Here is a 21,529-nt window from a genome sequence, read left to right as displayed (position 1 = left end):
TGGCTGGATTTGGGATCTGTTTTGCAGTTTTTTAGAGTCTCCAACAAATGTGCAAAAATTAGAAATGAAACATGTAGTGAAGAAAATTGGTTCAGTTTAATACACAACATTTAATATGGATACTCGGATGATGCACAAAGTTTCAGGATGTTGCGCATGTAGAGAGAAGTAAGACAAATGTGTTCAGAAAGTTGTAAGGCTGCTCACATGTTCACTGGCCAAACTGTAAATTAACATACTAAAATTGTGACATTAAAAAGCTGAAAATGTCAAAGAAGAATGGAGAGGAGCACTCAAACAAAAACTGTCTACCTCGGAAACTCGAATGGTTTCATCTTTACGTACAACTATCTGCATGCCACCCACTCATAAGTAATAGACTTCTTTAGAACCACCCCCTTGTGTAAAAGAAGTTAGTCCTTATCCAGAAAATGTGAAAATTGGTAACAAGAGTTTCTTTGTCATCAATGATTTGATTCATACTGGCTTCAGAGTGTGCTTACTGATAAAATGAGTGTGATTTTGGACCTATCTTCGGTGTTAACCATTGGTACTTTCTGTGCAATTTATCACTTACAATTTGCTGGTGAAACATTTGATTGACAATGGGAGGGTAGTTGATTTTAACCAAAATATCAAATGAACATCAAGTGAGTCCCTGATAAATTTCTTCCACAGTTTATTTCCAAACACACAGATGTCACCTATTGATACCAAGGAAATGTTCCCAGACTTTGTTCAAAGTAAGGTTATTCATATCATATCTGATTTTCCTGATGCTATTGGCATATTAAATAAAAAATCCTGAAATTTTTATTTTAACATGACAATTGAAGTTACATTCCTCACTTTTCTGGGTTATAGGTTGTAGGTACAAAATCTTGTAGTGCTCTGTACTGTATTATATTTTATTATTTCTCTATTTTGGGGCCAAATATTCCCAAGTCAGACGAATAGTTAATTAAAAGGGTATTTCTACCAGATGAAAATGGAAGCCAGTGTAAACATGTATGCAGGCTATTTGCTTGTGATGGACTAGTATGCAGTTGACAATACCTACACCCACTCGAAGAGATGTTTAATCTTCTTAAAGTTTATTTATTGAAAGGTGCAAACACCTTCAATATATTTCGATGGCGATGTCTTCCTCCAACTTGTTATGAAGAGTCAGGTGTGTATCTGTTTTATGTGGATGACTGTAATGACTGCTTATACAGTATGTAGTGCTATTATGCAGTGTAGTGTTGGAGTCGTGTTGTTATGAATGAAGGGAAGGGAAAGAGTGAAACACAGTGCTGGCACGTAGCTTAACCTTCTTGTATAGCACCTAGGGTGCCACCAAGTTTAATGTCCCCATCTGATGGTTAGCTCACCATCAATAGTGTCACATGCTCTCACTTCCTGAGACACTGTGGAGAGCTTTGGAATTTTGTCCAGGACATTGGCGCAAAGACTGGTGATCAGGAAATTTATGCCACCACCTCCCTTCCGCATACCTCTGAGTTCTGCACCGCGTCACAAGGGTGCGGTAGTGACCTCGGCGACAAAGACACGTGACATAGATGCTTAGTAAATGTAAAATTGAAGTTAGGCAAACATCTTACATGATTTCTTAAATTATGTCACTATACAGAACTGATGTTAAGCAGTAACCATTATCGGCTTTTGTGTGGTGTCCTCTGTCACAGATAACACAGAAGTTTTGATTGTATTCCACTGTTGATTTGCCTTTATAGTATGTTGATATTAATACAGTATCATTGGTCACTATTAAGCCTCTGTCACTTACATTCTGAGGGGCTGTGTTAGGTGGAGTGGGGTGAAAGCGGGAGGGAGGATTGGTGAAGAGTAGCTGACAGCTGGAAGGAAGAGGCAGCATATACACAGGCAAGTAGTGCGAAGTAGAGGTGCAGCTGGTACATGAGATAGGAACGCGGCACTGGAGAGTTTGTTGTGGCTGCATGCAGTGGGGAGTTATGCACAACGCACGATGATATGGGGGAGGGGATTGGGAAGGGGAGATAGACTGGGGGAAGGAGAAGAGGATGTGAGTGCTGGATGAGTGAAGTTAGAGCCCTGGAGCAGGGATAGTGGTGGATGTTGGGCAGGGGGCTTGCAGGAACAGAGGCTAGGAGGATTACAGGATCAAAGTATCTGTTGCAAAGACAACATCTATTTGCCTTATTCAGAGAAGTTTGTGTTTGGAGTGACGGATCCAGGTGACAAATATTGTGAAACAGTTGTTGAACTTGAGCATGTTGGGCATATTAGAGTGCTCCTCCAGGGGGTGATCAACTCTGCTCTTGGCTACAGTCACTCATTTGAGTGGGCAGCTGGTTGGTAGTCAAGCCCACAAGAAAATACTGTGCAGAAATTACAACAGAGATGGTATATGAAATGACTGCTTTCACAGGTGGCCCTGTCTCTGTAGGGCTAGGATAAGCTTGTGGCAGTACTGGAGTAGGATGTTATAAATAGGTGTACTGGACAGATGTTGCACCTGGGTCTTCCACAGGGGTGTCACCCATGTGGCAATCATTTGGGGTGGATGTATCATAAGGATAGATTGAGCTTTCCATTACTAGACTGATGTTTTGATCATTTATGCTTTACATTTCTTGCTAGTCTACTGTGAGAAGCCTTTGTTTGAAACTTTCAAAATCTTCTGCTACTCTTAGTGAATCACAGGCTTGCCCTGCAAAACTTTGCATGTCCTGAAGTCTTTTTTTGTTACAGTCTCATATTTTGTAACTGTAAGTGTAAATTCATGCAGTGTGTAGCGCACTAGCAATTCATTAGTTCCTTTTGAAAAACCAGGGACCATTTGTTTCACCCCAATAAGTGTCAATCAGTCCACAACTGTCACCCATTACAAACCTAGAGAGTGGCAAGCTATATTTTTAGTTTTTTCTGTGTTTTCTTAGTAGTATATTTCTTAAATCTCATGCATGTTTTTGTATTTAAGAGGTTTAATGTCACGTTTTATAAATGTAGAAAATAGAGTAAGGCAATTTGTAGCACAGTTCCCATATCATCTGAACAGCTAGGGCTCTTTAAGGCATTGCCAGTGGGTGAAACATCAGGAGCGTAGCAAGTTGCACAGCCAGGTTTCTCTGTTTGCTCTCTTGGCTTAGTTTTTCATTAGCCCTGCTAGGATGGACAGGATGTGTGCATGCTGTGTGTGGACACAGAAGGAGCTGCCGCAGTTCATGAACAGCTGAATGCACTTTTGGTCAGCCGTCTTCAAGGTGCTCCCTCGGGGTCTAGCGGTGGTGGAGAATCAGGTGTGTTGCATGGGACACCTCATGTATCACTTGTTTCATCCAAGGGCTCTGCTGCTGAGGTGGTGGTTGTTGTTGTTGTTGTTGTTGTTGTGGTCTTCAGTCCTGAGACTGGTTTGATGCAGCTCTCCATGCTACTCTATCCTGTGCAAGTTTCTTCATCTCCCAGTACTTACCGCAAGCTATATCCTTCTGAATCTGCTTAGTGTATTCATCTCTTGGTCTCCCTCTACGATTTTTACCCTCCATGTTGCCCTCCAATGCTAAATTTGTGATCCCTTGATGCCTCAGAACATGTCCTACCAACCGGTCCCTTCTTCTTGTCAAGTTGTGCCACAAACACCTCTTCTCCCCAATTCTATTCAATACCTCCTCACTAGCTATGTGATCTATCCATCTAATCTGCAGCATTCTTCTGTAGCACCACATTTAGAAAGCTTCTATTCTCTTCTTGTCCAAACTATTTATCGTACATGTTTCACTTCCATACATGGCTACACTCCGTACAAATACTTTCAGAAACGACTTCCTGACACCTAAATCTGTACTCGATGTTAACAAATTTCTCTTCATCAGAAACGCTTTCCTTGCCATTGCCAGTCTACATTTTATATCCTCTCTACTTCGACCATCATCAGTTATTTTGCTCCCCAAATAGCAAAAGTCCTTTACTACTTTAAGTTTCTCATTTCCTAATCTAATTCCCTCAGCATCACCCGACTTAATTCGACTACATTCCATTATCCTCGTTTTGCTTTTGTTGATGTTCATCTTATATTCTCCTTTCAAGACACTGTCCATTCCGTTCAACTGCTCTTCCAAGTCCTTTGCTGTCTCTGATAGAATTACAATGTCATCGGCGAACCTCAAAGTTTATATTTCTTCTCCATGGATTTTAATACCTACTCTGAATTTTTCTTTTGTTTCCTTTACTGCTTGCTCAATATACAGATTGAATAACATCAGGGAGAGGTTACAACTCTGTCTCACTCCCTTCCCAACCACTGCTTCCCTTTCGTGCCCCTCGACTCTTAGAACTGCCATCTGGTTTCTGTACAAATTGTAAATAGCCTTTCGCTCCCTGCATTTTACCCCTGCCACCTTTAGAATTTGAAAGAGAGTATTCCAGTCAACATTGTCAAAAGCTTTCTCTAAGTCTACAATTGCTAGAAACGTAGGTTTGCCTTTCCTTAATCTAGCTTCTAAGATAAGTCGTAAGGTCAGTATTGCCTCACGTGTTCCGATGTTTCTACCGAATCCAAACTGATCTTCCCCAAGGTCGGCTTCTACCAGTTTTTCCATTCGTCTATAAAGAATTCGCGTTAGTATTTTGCAGCTGTGACTTATTAAACTGGTAGTTCGGTAATTTTCACATCTGTCAACACCTGCTTTGTTTGGGATTGGAATTATTATATTCTTCTTGAAATCTGAGGGTATTTCGCCTGTCTCATACATCTTGCTCACCAGATGGAAGAGTTTTGTCAGGACTGGCTCTCCCAAGGCCGTCAGTAGTTCTAATGGAATGTTGTCTACTCCCGGGGCTTTGTTTCGCCTCAGGTCTTTCCAGTGCTGTGTCAAACTCTTCATGCAGTATCGTATCCCCCATTTCATTTTCATCTACATCCTCTTCCATTTCCATAATATTGTCCTCAAGTACATCGCCCTTGTATAGACCCTCTATATACTCCTTACACCGTTCTGCTTTCCTTTCTTTGCTTAGAACTGGGTTTCCATCTGAGCTCTTGATATTCATACAGGTGGTTCTCTTTTCTCCAAAGGTCTCTTTAATTTTCCTGCAGGCAGTATCTATCTTACCCCTAGTGAGATAAGCCTCTACATCCTTACATTTGTCCTCTAGCCATCCCTGCTTAGCCATTTTGCACTTCATGTCGATCTCATTTTGAGACGTTTGTATTCCTTTTTGTCTTCTTCATTTACTGCATTTTTATATTTTCTCCTTTCATCAATTAAATTCAATATTTCTTCTGTTACCCAAGGATTTCTACTAGCTCTCGTCTTTTTACCTACTTGATCCTCTGCTGCCTTCACTACTTCATCCCTCAGGGCTACCCTTTCTTCTTCTACTGTATTTCTTTCCCTCATTCCTGTCAATTGTCCCTTATGCTTTCCCTGAAACTCTGTACAACCTCTGGTTTAGTCAGTTTATCCAGGTCCCATCTCGTTAAATTCCCAACTGTTTTCCAGTTTCTTCAGTTTTAATCTACATTTCATAACCAATAGATTGTGGTCGAGTCCACATCTGCCCCTGGAAATGTCTTACAATTTAAAATGTCTTACAATTTAAAATCTGGTTCCTAAATCTCTGTCTTACCATTATATAATCTATCTGATACCTTCTAGTATCTCCAGGATTCTTCCATGTATACAACCTTCTTTTATGATTATTGAACCAAGTGTTAGCTATGATTAAGTTAAGCTCTGTGCAAAATTCTACCAGGCGGCTTCCTCTTTCATTTCTTCCCCCCAATCCATATTCACCTACTATGTTTCCTTCTCTCCCTTTTCCTACTATCGAATTCCAGTCACCCATGACAATTAAATTTTCGTCTCCCTTCACTACCTGAATAATTTATTTTATCTCATCATAAATTTAATCAAGTTCTTCATCATCTGCATAGCTAGTTGGCATATAAACTTGTACTACTGTAGTAGGCATGGGCTTCGTGCCTATCTTGGCCACAATAATGCGTTCACTATGCTGTTTGTAGTAGCTTACCCACACTCCTATTTTTTTTATTCATTATTAAACCTACTGCTGCATTACCCCTATTTGATTTTTTATTTATAACACTGTATTCACCAGACCAAAAGTCTTGTTCCTCCTGCCACCGAACTTCACTAATTCCCACTATATCTAACTTTAACCTATCCATTTCCCTTTTTAAATTTTCTGACGTACCTGCCCGATTAAGGGATCTGACATTCCACGCTCCGATCTGTAGAACGCCAGTTTTCTTTCCCCTGATAATGACGTCCTCTTGAGTAGTCCCCACCCGAGATCCAATTGGGGGACTATTTTACCTCCGGAATATTTTACCCAGGAGGACACCATCATCATTTAACCATACAGTAAAGCTGCATGCCCTTGGGAAAAATTACGGCTGTAGTTTCCCCTTGCTTTCAGCCGTTTGTAGTACCAGCACAGCAAGGCCGTTTTGGTTAGTGTTACAAGGCCAGATCAGTAAATCATCCAGACTGTTGCCCCTGCAACTGCTGAAAAGGCTGCTGCCCCTCTTCAGGAACCACACGTTTATCTGGCCTCTCAACAGATACCCCTCTGTTGTGGTTGCACCTATGGTACAGCCATCTGTATCGCTGAGGCACGCAAGCCTCCCCACCAATGGCAAGGTCCATGGTTCATGGGGAAGGGCCGCTGAGGTACTGTCCAGTATACCTGACATGGTGGATCTGCCCTCACTGCAGGGTGAATGGCAGTTGGTAAAATGTTTGCATCACTCAAAGCGGAGGGCCAATGTGTATGCTGGCCATCTAGCCTAGCCTGTTCACCCTTGTGAGTGGATAGGTGACTGTTCCTTCAGCAGGATCGAAGCAGACACACAAGGGCAGGGGTTTGCTAGTTATTGGGAACTTCAACTCCTGCACATTATGGAGCCTGTTAGGGAGCTAGTGTTGAGGGCTGGAAAGAAAGCAAATGTGCACGTGATATGTCTGCTGGGCAGCCTCATCTGAGGTGTGAAGGAAGTCTTGTTTGCAGTGTGCAGGGTACAGTTGTCTGCAAGTTGTTGCTCTCATTGACACTGATGATGTCTGTAGTTTGGTTTCTGAAGCCGTCCTCAGTTCATACAAGCAGCTGGCAAAAGTGGTGAAGGCTGCTGGCCTCACGAGTGGTGTGTGAGCAGAGCTTGCAATTTGCAGCATTGTACCCAGAACTGGTTGGGGTCCTTTGGTTTGGGTTGTTGACCCAATTAAAAGCTTTGTCGACCCTGTGACAGTCTTGGATGCAGATTTCTGGACCTGCGTTACTGAGTGGAAATTATAGAATGCCCTGTGGTATTTCAGAAGTGTAGAACACAAAGGAAGCAGCTACTCAGGTAGCAGAGCATTTGTGAAGTGCACATGGTCTCTTTCATTCACACACTTGAATCATTCTCAGGACCAAGGGCTGGCTGAAACCTGAAGTACAGAGCTCTGAGATATTTAGCGATTCATGGAACATACATCAAAAACATGGATCAGACACCATAGGAGGGGAAGAGTTCATTCCAGTTGACAAAAAATTATCTGTATTGAGGTTGAATTCACAGGTGTGACAGTGAAGTCATCTGGTTACGTATAACACTTCTGTGTGAAATCAGGTTAATTGTTGGAGGGTTTTACCAGCCACCTGATCCTGCTGTGACAGTTGTACAGTCATTCAAATATAGTCTATGGTCATCAGTGTAAGAATACTCAGATCATGCCAAATCAGTTGGAGGCTACGTTAACCTGCCAAGTATAGACTTTGATGTCTATGGATTCTTTGCAGGGGATGCAGACAGACAGTATTATGAAGTACTTTTGAACATATTTTTAGAAAACTGTCTTGAGCAGCTAGTTCAACAGCCCACATACAACGGAAGTATTTTACACCTTGTAACTACAGACAGGCCTAACGTTATCGACGGTATCAGTGTAGAGACAGGGATTAGTGACCATAATGTCATCATAATGACTATGATCACTAAAATTAATGAACCAATCGAGAAGACTCAGAGAGTATTTCTGCTAGAAAGTGCAAATAAGTGGCTGTTAGCATCCCACTTAAGCAATGAATTGTCATAATTTATGGTGGTGGATGGTTACTTTGGTAAATTTCCACGAAAGATTGGAATATTTTTGTAGCGCCTTTATGATTGGTAAAGAATTTCAACAATGTACAGCATACATTTCATTGTTGACATCCATCTGAATTGGTCAGTGTGTTGACTGCAATAGAAAGTGGAGAAAATCTAGCTTTAAGCTGTTGTTAAACATTTTCATTTGAAGGGTCGGACAGCTGCACAAATCAAAACAGAACTGGATGAAGTTCACACAGACTCTGCACCATCATTGAAGACCATTTACTTTTGGGTTAAAGAATTTAAACATAGTTGTACAAGCACCAAAGACGAAGCATGGTGCAGCTGTCCAGTTGAGGTCGCGACAAAGGAAACCACTGACAAAATCGATGATACGGTGATGCAAGATTGCCAGATAAAAATTTGTGAGATTGCTGAGACTGTAGGCATCTCAGCTGAATGAGTGCACAATATCCTGTGTGGAGAATGTCTATGAAGAAGCTGTGTGCGGGATGGTGCTTGCAGTTGACCAAAAATGCATCTAACACAGCATTTCAGCACTGTGCCTGGTTATGTTTAACCCCAGTCTGCAAGACTTTTTACACCAATTTGTGAATGTTGATGAAACCTGGATTTGTCATTACATACCAGAGTCACAACAATGGAAAAAGGCTGGTGAAAGTGCACCGAAGGAGGCAAAGACCATTTTGTCAGCTGGTAAGGTTATGGCTACTGTTTTTTGGGAATCCCAAGGAATCTTTCACCATGGTAATGCAGCATCCCACATATCAGTGATAACAATGGCAAAGTGCATGAACTGGGCTTTAAATTGGTTTCTCATCCACCCTATTCACCAGACTTAGCTCCATGTGACTTCTTCCTGTTCCCTAACTTGAAACTTTGGCTTGCTGGGAAGAAATTTTCATCAAATCAGTAAGTGATAGTTTGCAATCAACAAGTATTTTGCACGGTCATTATCTTCATCTTCTCTACAGTAACAGGCAATTCCTGCCTAATACCTGAAGAGAAGATGAGGATGAGGACATTGTTATCTCCTCGTCATTTTCTCGTGTTCCTACAGTACACTTTTAGTATGTAGTCAGTGTTATAAACATAAACAAGCTAATAGTATAATAATCATAAAACCTGTTCTTATGTTCCCAGATTTTTATGGTTTCCTCCATCTATGTTACTTTCTGTTGGCCCTGTTGTAAGACCTATTCTCTCAATTTGTTTCCTGCCATGAAAAAATTTTGTAAGGATAACATTTCCCATATTTTATACTTTTGAACCACTATTGGTATAAAAATCGGTTTATGTGGAAATTATGCTGTGTTCCAGCTTGTGCACAATATATAAAACATTGCATAACATAAAACTGTGTAGTTTGAAACAATCTTAATTTTTTTGGGTTCTATGGGAAAAATAGACTACGTATGTAGAAGGACATTCAAAATGTGTGTGCAGTATTATGTCAACTGACTTTTCTCTAAACTGCAACAAATCGTCAGAAAACAGTGTTCTTCAAAATTTATGAAACTTTTTGAAATTACCAAACAGATGGCTTATGAAAGTGTCATGAGGACTGTCGTGTCATAGGTGACCACAAATGCACACCAACTTACAAAGTGCACTTTTAACTGCTTTAGAATAAACCAACCAATAATGAAAGCTGTGCAATTGAAATACATTATGCCATCTATGTCATTCTTGAAATTATAGCTTTTTTGTTGGTTTGCCATGGATTAAATAAAATCACATACTTTATGGACTCATCAGTCTCTTCACCCCCCCCCCCCCCCCCCAAAAAATTGTAATTTCCGAAATTGGAAATAATAACTAGGGGTCTAAAATCCTTTCCATCAAAGCACTTGAAGTCAGCAGGGGTACTGCCTATACCTAAAACAGAATAACAAAGTTTTTGACAGTGGAGCTTCTAAGGGCTGACGTTGTTGGTTCAAAGCTAGGCACAAGTGCAAACTAGCAGAGAGGTATGACAACTGTGCACAGGGCAGAAGGAGTGACCAAACTTATTATCTGATTGGATGCTGGTAACAGCTTCCGTGTAAACAACTAGCTGTCAGTCAATTTGCTTTTCTGATCCAGCTATAGGTTTATATTTTCTTTGTCAGTACAATTATAATGATCTTTAGTAAAGATATTTCATTTTAACTCACCCTTTTCTTTTTATATTTCATGGCAGGTAGTATGTGTTTCGATTCTATGTCTTTCATTTTCAGTTAAAAAAACCGCTACAAATATCGATCATTTTTTTTCACTCTGTTTACTATACTTTTACAACTCACAGTGCAAAAATTATGAATAAACCATATTCATGCATTACTGCTCACTTGCAACTCATTGTCTATGAGTGCCACCCACTGTCAGATTGCATAGGAAGACAGTAGTTGCATTGACGACAGCTTCCTATTTATATCTACAAGTACATATCAGCCACACAGTACAAATGAGCACCCATTCAACAAATGAAAAGAAATAGAACACAATATGCTACTTTAAATTAGTGTCTGACAGCTGTTAACCTTTATTTGAATTTTGAAGGAGTAAGCTTTTGTTGGGTATGTTTTACTACACAACAGTTTTGTTATACCAACAGCCATTTGAGGTTTATGATGATGTGCGTGCATACGAGGTGCTATCCAAAATCTTCAGGACTGGTGCTGACATCTGTTGAAAACCTTACCTGTGGACTAATGGTCATCCTTGGAGTAGTTCCCATCCATATGTACACACCGGTCCCAGCGCTTCTGCCACTGGTCAAACATTTTCTGGAAGTCCTGTTCTTTGAGGGTGTTTATCACCGCCAGTGATGGTTCTTGAATCCTCTCTAGAGTGTCGAACCGATGGCCTTTCAACTAGAGTTTCAGTTTTGGGAACAGCACGAAGTCGCAAGGTGCCAAATCTGGCGAGTACGATGGTTGGGGTACAACCGTCGTGTTGTTTTTTGCCAAAAAGGCCCTGGTGAGCAAGGACGTGTGACAGGGCATGTCGTGATGCAGCAGCCAGTTCCCTTTATGCCAGAGTTCGGGCCATCGTCGCCACAAGTTTTCACGGAGCCGTCACAAAATGTCACAGAAGTACATGGAATTCACTGTTTGGTTGGGTGGGACAAATTCTTTGTGCACGATTCCCTCGGTATCAAAGAAAACGATCATATTCTTCACTTTGCTCTTCACCTGTCTCGTTGTGGGTCTTGGAGAGCCCGGGCTCTTTCAGTGGGACGGCTCATGGTCTGTCCCCCAGACACTTGTTGAATCATTGCAATGGTCTCCGTAGCACTTTTTCCGAGATTTGCACAGAATTTGATACACGTGCACTGTTCTGTTCACGGATCCATAGTAAAATCGCCATACACCAAACACAGAGTATTATGGAAATCACTGTGGACACGCAACATGTCCTCCCAGCTGAATGCCACTCCGCACACTGAATCATCAGATATGCAGCTCTCACCACCTAGTGGTGCAAAGGTCTACTACTCCATCTTTCCAAATGGCAGCACCAGTCCCGAAAATTTTGGATTCCACCTCGTAGTGATGTGGCAACTGAGAGGGTGACTTTTTTGTTCCCAAGGAAGGCAACTTTTCTGAGATGGAACTCTCACAATGGAAATCTTTCATAATAGGACTGCATAGACACGTAATATTTTCATCATGCAGTTGATCGACAGCTTCATTTCAGTGTTTTAAATCTTATTTGTAACGCTTGAAGTTTGTTGATATGTAATATTTCTTTCTTTTTGAGCTATGCATTGTTCACAGGTATTGCTTTCCCAAATGTTCTGGGACCTACGACCTCGCCGCTTGGTCCCCTCCCCAAAATCCATCACCGCCACCAAATATTCTGGCTATAAAAATGAAAATTTAATGTGGCGTTTTTCATCATATAGGCACCGTAGTTTATTCATTCATATTGAACATTTGATGGTTCTAATTGTCATTGTTGTATCACTTACTGGTGATAAGTTGCACAGTGTGTGGGTATTGAAACAAAAATATCGATATTTTGTAACAATATTGTATGAAAAACATAATGTCCACTTGGTGCAGTATCGATATTCAAGTGTTGATTTTTTAGATTCATTTTTTAACTAAAGAAAACTATTGAAGTGTACACACCAGTTCTTTCAGCAAGTATTAAAGATTTTTTGGGGGTAAGAATGTTCCCTCACTTTTGAGAAGCTCTGCATGCTGCCTGTCGTACATAGCAGTAGCTTGAAAATATAATAATTTTTGTACATCTTCAAACAGTGAGATATCTTAAAGAAAAACATAGCAATTTTAAATTAATATCCTTTTTGTAATTTCAGTTCCAACCACATAAAGATTTTTGTTACTCTAGTTCACTTTACATAATATGCTTTATATCATTTTATCGATTTTTGCATATCCGTTCCTGGTATTGTAGGTCATAAAAATCTGAGCTTTGCAGTTGCAGGGCCTTTTTCATATTTGTAAACTAAATGAATTCTCACTAGGGGCAGTAGTCCCCCACTGGCACCTCCCCATGTGCGCCCATGGCACAAGTGGCGACAGACTAAAATTGGTAGAGATTTGTGTGTTTGCAAAAAGATCAATGTTTGATGCATACAGCTAGTCGCATACATAAATCTTGCTGAGAACCCAGGATAGTTCTGGTCATATGTAAAATCACGAAGCAGTTCTAAGACTTTTATCCAGTCACTCATTGACCAGTCTGATGTGACATTAGAAGACAGCAAAAGGAAAGGTGAAGTTTTAATTTTCGTATTTAAGAAATATTTCATGCAGGAGAATTGTACAAATGTACTGTCCTTTGACCATCGCACAGACTCCTGTATAAAGAATATAGTAATAGGCACCCATGGCCTACAGAAACAACTGAAATAGTTTAAAGCAATTAAGTCACCATGTCTGGATGGAATTCCAATTTGGCTTTACAGAGAGCACACTACGGCATTGGCCCCACACGTAGCTTGCATTTATCATGAATCTCTCACCCAGAGTAAAGTTACAAGTGACTGGAAAAAAATACATGTGACTCCTGTATGTAAGAAAGACCAGTCTCTTTAACATCGGTTTGTTGCAGAATTCTTGAACATATTCTTATTTTGAATATAATAAATTTCCTTGAACAGTGGAAAAACTAGGATGGGATAATAACAATATTTTGAGAAGAATAGATTGCTACTCACCATAAAGAGGAGATGTTGAGTTGTGGACACGCATACTGAAAAGACTACTAAATGTGCAAGCTTTTGACCAAAAGATCTTCTTCTAAATTTGGCAAAACACATACATTCACGCAAGCACAACTCAAAACACACACGACCACTGTCTCTGGACACTGAGGCCAGCCTCATACACTCTCCTCATGCCACGTCATTAGACTTCCTTTTGTGGGGTTATGTCAAGGTTCACATGTACGCAACACCAATGAATTACATGGTTACCTCTTGTGCAGGAGTCAGTGAAGCAGTGAGAACTGTTGATGCTGCAATGCTGAACCTGGCCTCAGTGGCCAAGGAGAGTGTGTGTGTGTGTGTGTGTGTGTGTGTGTGTGTGTGTGTGGTGTCTGTTGTCTATTGTCTATTTTAGAAGAAGGCCTATTGGCTGAAAGCTCAAATGTTTAGCTGTCTTTTTGGTGTGCCGTCTGCTGCTCTTCGTCTGCGGTATATAGTGAGAAGCAGTCTGTCCTTTTGATAATATCATCATAAATTTCCTTGAGATGGAAAAGCTTCTCTCCAAAAATCACCACAGTTTTAGGAAGCATCACCTGTGCAAAACTCTGCTTTCCCTTTTCTCACATTGTTTACTGTGAACTGTCTATGAAGGGCAACAGGCAGATTCTCTATTCCAGATTGTGGAAAAGCATTTGACACCATGCCCCACTGTAGACAGTTAATGAAGGTATGAGCATACAGAATAGGTTCTCAGATATACGAATTGCTCAAAGACTTCTTAAGTAACAGAACACAGTATGTTGTCCTCAACAATGAGTGTTTATCAGAGACAAGGGTATTGTCAGGAGTGCCCCAGGGAAATGTGACAGGACTGCTGTTATTTTTTGTATACGTAAATATCTGATGGACAGGGTGAACAGCAATCTGTGGCTATTGTTATTGCTTTGATGTGTATGAAGGTGTCATCATTGATTGGCTGAAGGAGGATACAAGATGAATTAGACAGAATTTCTAGTTGGTGTGGCAAATGGCAGCTAGCTCTAAATGTAGAAACATGTAAGTTAATGCAGATGAGTAGGAAAAACAAACTGTAATGTTTGAGCATGGCATTAGTAGTGTGCTGCTTTACAGAGTCACATCAATTAATTATCTAAGCATAACATTGAAGAGTTGTATGAAATACAATGAGCACGTAACAATGTAGTAGGAAAGGCAAATGGTTGACTTCATTTTATTGTGAGAATTGTAGTAAAGTGAATTGTAGTAGGAAAGGTGAGTGGTTGACTTCAGTTTATTGCGAGAATTGTAGTAAAGTGTGGTTCATTTGTAAAGGAGACTGCATATAGTACTGTTTGAGTGGTGGAATCTGCATTAAAGAAAGACATTGCATCAGTTCAGAGGCGGGCTGCTAGGTTTGCTACAGACAACACCCAAGTATCACAGAGATGCTTTGGGAATTCAAATGGGAATTCCTGGAGGGAAGATAATATTGTTTTTGAGGAACACTATTGAGAAAGTTTAGAGAATTGGCATTTGAAGCTGACTCCAGAATGATTCTGTTGTCACCAACACACATTTCACACAAGGACCATGAAAATAAGATAAGAGGAATTAAGACTCATATGGAGGCATATAGAAAGCTGTTTCTCCCTCACTCTATTTGCGAGTGGGACAAGAAGGAAATAATTAGTAGTGGTACAATGTACTGCCATGCACCGTACAGTGGCATGTGGAGTATGTAGATGTATGTGCAGACATTTGAGTTGCATTGAACTTCAGCAACATTTTACTATAAGGTACCTGAATATCAGTTTGGTATGTTATTGGCATGTGACTAGGGATAGTGCATTTTAACTCTTTCTTCACTTACCCAAGTAGATCATGTACTATAATTTAAAGTGTCCCTCTTAACTGAAGTCTTTGATATAAATGTAGCTTGCGCGAAGCTTGTGTTCATAAGAAGCCTGTTCTTGAACCAGCAAACTGATGATGGTGGCAGAGTGCTGGACTCCATGTTATTGTCAGATACATTATATCATCAGTGAAGAAACAATACCATAGCAAAATAAGAATTTTACACGAGAGACAGAAAACTGTCTAAAATGCCTAATACATTTCACAGTGGCACTAAATTTGCATCGTAGCACTGCAAGGAAATATTGGATCAAATAAAAATGTGAAACAAACAAAAAAAAATACGCTTTAGAAAGCTTAATTAGGGCACATACGCGGAATTGTCTCGGTATTTGTGCCATGATCTGTTACTTACGCGGTATTTGTTTGTCAGTCTCCCGGCACGACTTGACAAATTTACATTGGTATTTGGTGCTGAGAAAGCTAGTAAGAACAAGTTTTGGAGCATTAATCATTTTTTATTGAAAGATTTCATAGAAACATTTTAAATAAATATACTGTTTACATAGTTCCGATAATGTCTGCACATTTGTTCAAGAAAAATCCTAAATGTCACTCAAAGCAGCAACAGAGAATTACACTGCACTGATACTCGTCACACACTTACCTCCACGATAATTTTCGTTCATAAGGATTGTTGTCATAATAACTATGACAGTCTTTAGGAAGAACAGATTTAAGTTGTTGTAAATGATCCCGTTTGGATTTCTTGATTTTCAGTCTTTCCTTGTATAGTTTCGGAAAGCAAACATCTCCAATAATTTTCCTCGGATGCCTCGGTAATTCTTGCCACACCTTGTTGAAAGAGCGCTTGTAGTAAATAATACCATTTGGGTGGTCTGTAGCACCCTCAGATCAGTAACTGTATGCACATTTTTTATAGCTCTTCCAGGCCTAATTGAGTTGTACAGCCACAAACTTTTCTCTGCGTAGTTGATGAAAAAGAAATAATCTAGGTAATGGACTTCATATGCCTATTGGTTTTTACTCGCTTCTTTAGATATCAGATTGTATTGGCTAGGAAGTGTAACTTCACGTCCTTTAAGCTTGCACTCAATGGAGCTGTGAACTAAGTCACATTCCATCTGAGTATAGCTTTTCTCCAAAAACTTTTGTGTAATCAATACTCCAGTATCAATTGCTAATTTTAAAAGAGTATTTGATAATATCACATTTCTGTTCTGATATGTGCAGCCGTCAGAATACAGAATGACTTGAATGGGATTTTCCTTAATCGTTCTGGATAGGGTGTCCATGATGCATGAGGCAAAACATGATGCAACCAAATCACCTTGCATTTCATCGAACCAGTAACATACTGCAATACGACTTTCTAAAGTATACATTGTAAAGTTATGAACAATCAACTTAGTTTTATGATAAACTGCGCTTGCACTTAAAAATGGAGCTGCTTTCATGGCCTGTAAGTCCATGGTGTACACTGAGCAGAGCTTCTGCTGGGCTTCTTTCTTGTCAGCATCCTTTTGCATCCTTGCCTGCTCTTTCCGTTCTGCGTGTTGCTTCCACACGTCTTCACTCAAGTTACCAAGCCTGTAACTACAACACAAGTCACACTGGTCTTTCTTGGGGGAAAATAAGGTAATATTACCATCTTCTAAAATCAGGTTAAAGGTAGCCCGACTTAATGGTGAAATCTTCTCCGCATGACATTTTTCGAGTCCATACAGCTGTTGTTTGTATTGTAGAATAGGCTCAAGGTACAACTTCGAGGAGGATTTCCTGCAGTAATGTGACGGAAGTTTCAGAAGAGAGTGCAAGAAGAAGGTTCTCTCGTCTTTCTTCTTCGCCTGTTTGATTCGAGATCGTGACAGTTCTGTATCAGGACTCATCCCATGTGTGGAATTACCCAACCAATATTGGACAGTCCATTCTTTAATCCCAAGAGTATCGAGAAACATCTCTTTTTACATACTTTATGTTTTCCCATCTCATTTTTCAAATGATAAATGAGCGTCCCTTTTCTCCTGGATTCGCCAGTGTTCTTCCCTGGATGTTTGGTTGGAATTACATCCACAAGGTTGATAATGTAAACCTTCCTCTGATCCCATGACATTGTTTCCCAAAATGTATTAAAGACTGCCAGCTCCTCATCAGCGGAAAATTGATGACACTTTCTTTGAACGGATTTCTGGCACATCTTCGAAGTACATGTTGGACCTAATTTTCGTGCCTCTCTTGGAGTATCATGAGTGATTTTACCAATTCGACTTCTTTTGTATCCAATATACGCCTGTCCATGCATTCTCAGAATACTGGCATTTTTCTTCCAATCTTCAGGATGTGGTTTAGACTTCCTTTTCCTGTCACTCCTTACGTCACCATAAAATTGTTGGCCTTCACTGTCAGCATCATTATTGCTCCCGTGATCTTCCGATAATTTATCCAGTGTTTGGCAAACAATGAGCACCATCGCATAGCAATGAGTGTGAAGTACTGTCATCTCTAGCGGAAACTGTGACTGTGGTTTCATTTTGAGCATTGTTGGATACAACCACTGAAGTTTCTAGATGGAAAAATATTTATAAATTAATTTAAGCAGACAAAGATGAAACTCAAATTCATGTATTTATGAGAATGATGGCATCAGTAATACTATTAACTATAATCCCAAGAAAATTTACCTGCGTCATTAGATGTTGCAGGAACAGTAACCGAGAACCCCATATACGAAATTAATTCTCCTTAGGTAAATGTAACTTCAGCGTTACGACTTTTTTCGCCTGTTGTTTGTTCTGCATTTACAGGAGATCCTACAAGAAAGTGGACAGTCTAGAAATCTTTGGCAGAAATGAATAAAGCACAGAACGAGTGAAGTGGGGGCGTTCTGATTTATATCACAATAAGGCACTTGCGATGTTACTAACATTCAAAGGTGAATAATAAAACAATTTTCTTACCGCTGTCAGTCATTCTCAAGAACGATTCTCCACTTTCATAAGCTGATTTCAGCTGAGAAACAATTTCTTCTTCAGTAAAAAGATCCTCATTTATATCGCTGTCGATTATCAAGAATGAAGCTACAAGCATGGAACCAATTTCGAGCACTGTTAAATACGTAATAAGGCAGTTAGCAATGTTCTGTGGCTGCGCGCGCTTTTGTATTTACGTGGTATTGTTTACAGTATCCATAGATTGTAGATACGTGGTATTTAATCCTCTACAGTTCCGCTGTATTGCCATCTATTTATTTGCTGTGTCACATACGCAGTATTGTTTTAGATAATTTTTTCATGGTAAATAATTAAAAATTTGGCATTACGGCGTTAAGAGCAGATGTGCGTACGGTCAACGACATCATCTGACTGAAAAACGAAAAATCGGAAATTTTTCAGTTATGTGGTATTGTTTCTTCATCGACGATATCCACAGGAAGGATTTCTTTAGGTGAAATGTCAACAGTTTGTGATGAGGAACAGTAAAATATAATTATCTCCTATTCTAGAAGAGTCATCAAGTGAACAGGTACCATTAACTACACTCCTGGAAATTGAAATAAGATCACCGTGAATTCATTGTCCCAGGAAGGGGAAACTTTATTGACACATTCCTGGGGTCAGATACATCACATAATCACACTGACAGAACCACAGGCACATAGACACAGGCAACAGAGCATGCACAATGTCGGCACTAGTACAGTGTATATCCACCTTTCGCAGCAATGCAGGCTGCTATTCTCCCATGGAGACGATCGTAGAGAATGAAGCTACAAGCATGGAACCAATTTCGAGCACTGTATGTAGTCCTGTGGAACGGCTTGCCATGCCATTTCCACCTGGCGCCTCAGTTGGACCAGCGTTCGTGCTGGACGTGCAGACCGCGTGAGACGACGCTTCATCCAGTCCCAAACATGCTCAATGGGGGACAGATCTGGAGATCTTGCTGGCCAGGGTAGTTGACTTACACCTTCTAGAGCACGTTGGGTGGCACGGGATACATGCGGACGTGCATTGTCCTGTTGGAACAGCAAGTTCCCTTGCCGGTCTAGGAATGGTAGAACGATGGGTTCGATGACGGTTTGGATGTACTGTGCACTATTCAGTGTCCCCTCGACGATCACCAGTGGTGTACGGCCAGTGTAGGAGATCGCTCCCCACACCATGATGCCGGGTGTTGGCCCTGTGTGCCTCGGTCGTATGCAGTCCTGATTGTGGCGCTCACCTGCACGGCGCCAAACACGCATACGACCATCATTGGCACCAAGGCAGAAGCGACTCTCATCGCTGAAGACGACACGTCTCCATTCGTCCCTCCATTCACGCCTGTCGCGACACCACTGGAGGCGGGCTGCACGATGTTGGGGCGTGAGCGGAAGACGGCCTAACGGTGTGTGGGACCGTAGCCCAGCTTCATGGAGACGGTTGCGAATGGTCCTCGCCGATACCCCAGGAGCAACAGTGTCCCTAATTTGCTGGGAAGTGGCGGTGCGGTCCCCTACGGCACTGCGTAGGATCCTACGGTCTTGGCGTGCATCCGTGCGTCGCTGCGGTCCGGTCCCAGGTCGACGGGCACGTGCACCTTCCGCCGACCACTGGCGACAACATCGATGTACTGTGGAGACCTCACGCCCCACGTGTTGAGCAATTCGGCGGTACGTCCACCCGGCCTCCCGCATGCCCACTATACGCCCTCGCTCAGAGTCCGTCAACTGCACATACGGTTCACGTCCACGCTGTCGCGGCATGCTACCAGTGTTAAAGACTGCGATGGAGCTCCGTATTCCACGGCAAACTGGCTGACACTGACGGCGGCGGTGCACAAATGCTGCGCAGCTAGCGCCATTCGACGGCCAACACTGTGGTTCCTGGTGTGTCCGCTGTGCCGTGCATGTGATCATTGCTTGTACAGCCCTCTCGCAGTGTCCGGAGCAAGTATGGTGGGTCTGACACACCGGTGTCAATGTGTTCTTTTTTCCATTTCCAGGAGTGTATTTTATTCATTTGATCTGTGATGAATTAAATGAAGCAGATTAAGAGTTCATGCATTATATTTATTTTATTTCATGCTTGGATATCAGTTACATATAGTTTTATAAATAATAATATCTGCTCCAAACAAACAGAAAGCAGACTATAGAACACTAAAATAATGAAGGATGTGTTGATAATATCCATATTTCGATTTGTATGTGATTTGTTTTCATATTACTGAAAAAAAGAGTATAGTTTTCATTTTGCCATAAAGAACAGTTTAAAATGTAAATATGTAGTGTGTGCCCATAAAGTTCTGCTAATATCTCAAAAAATTGTAACTTGGAAATTATTAGAGACAGAGAACTGTGTTTAGTTGTAAAATGTTTAGCAGCTCTCAGAGTTCCTTTTTCCCCCTGTTATAAATACTTTTGGCTTAAAAGAGACTACTCACTGGAAAGCAGAATGTTCAGTTGTCAACAGAAACACAAAAAAAAAAAAAAAAAAAAACCTCGCTCGCTTTCAGAGTAATCCTTTTTTGAGCTCGAGTAAAAGACACACACATACACATGCACTTGCTTGTGCGCTTTTCCCCCTATGTGGTGCCAGCCAGATAAACAGTGCCAGTGCTGCATTTTGGCAGGTTGATTAGGCTGTGGTGGGAGTTGTGTTGTGTGGGGTGGGTAGAGGGAGTGAGAGGCAGGACACAGGGAGATGGATTGGTGGTGGGCAGCTAGTGGTTCAGAGACAGACAGCTGGTTCGCTGGCTAGGAATGCGAGAGGGAGGGGTGGCAGGTACATGGGCTAGGCGCGTGATGCACGGCTGCCTGGGCCAGTGGGGAGCACTGTGGACTGAAGGTGGCGTGGGGACGTGAAATGAGAGGGGTTGACGGAAGAAAGGAAGGGAACACTATTGGATGGAGGGTGTGGTGGAGATAGAGGCCAGAAGGGTTATGGAAGCAAAGGATGTATTGTAAGAATAACTCCCATCTGTGTAGTTCAGTGAAGCTGGTGGTGGAGGGAAGGATCTGTATGGCCCAGCACCACTCCCCATTTTGTCCTTTGTTGCAGATTTGACTTGGGGTTCATCAAAATGGCAACAGACTAGAACTACATCTACATCGACATGGATACTCTGCAAATCACATTTAAGTGTCTGGCAGAGGGTTCATCAAACCACCCTCACAATTCTCTATTATTCCAATCTCGTATAATGCGTGGAAAGAACGAACACCTGTATCTTTCCGTACGAGCTCTGATTTCCCTCATTTTATTGAGGTGATAGTTTCTCCCTATGTAGGTCCATGTCAACAAAATATTTTTGTATTCGGAGGAGAAAGTTGGTGATTGAAATTTCGTGAGAAGATTCCGTCGCAACGAAAAACGGCTTTCTTTTAATGATGTCCCGCCCAAATCCTGTAT

The 21,529-nt window shown here is 41.2% G+C and overlaps 1 protein-coding gene across 5 annotated transcripts in view; it reads left to right on the top strand.

The window, feature by feature from the left end:
- The window catches only part of LOC126259326 (condensin-2 complex subunit G2-like), a 306,542-nt gene that overhangs the window by 77,311 nt on the left and 207,702 nt on the right, over nucleotides 1-21,529 (top strand). The gene's annotated exons all lie outside the window — the stretch shown is intronic.

Source organism: Schistocerca nitens, chromosome 5 (assembly GCF_023898315.1).
Source record: "Schistocerca nitens isolate TAMUIC-IGC-003100 chromosome 5, iqSchNite1.1, whole genome shotgun sequence".
Classification (NCBI taxonomy): domain Eukaryota; kingdom Metazoa; phylum Arthropoda; class Insecta; order Orthoptera; family Acrididae; genus Schistocerca; species Schistocerca nitens.
Note: the sequence above shows the minus strand (reverse complement) of the source record. Positions and strands in the feature narration are given on the sequence as shown.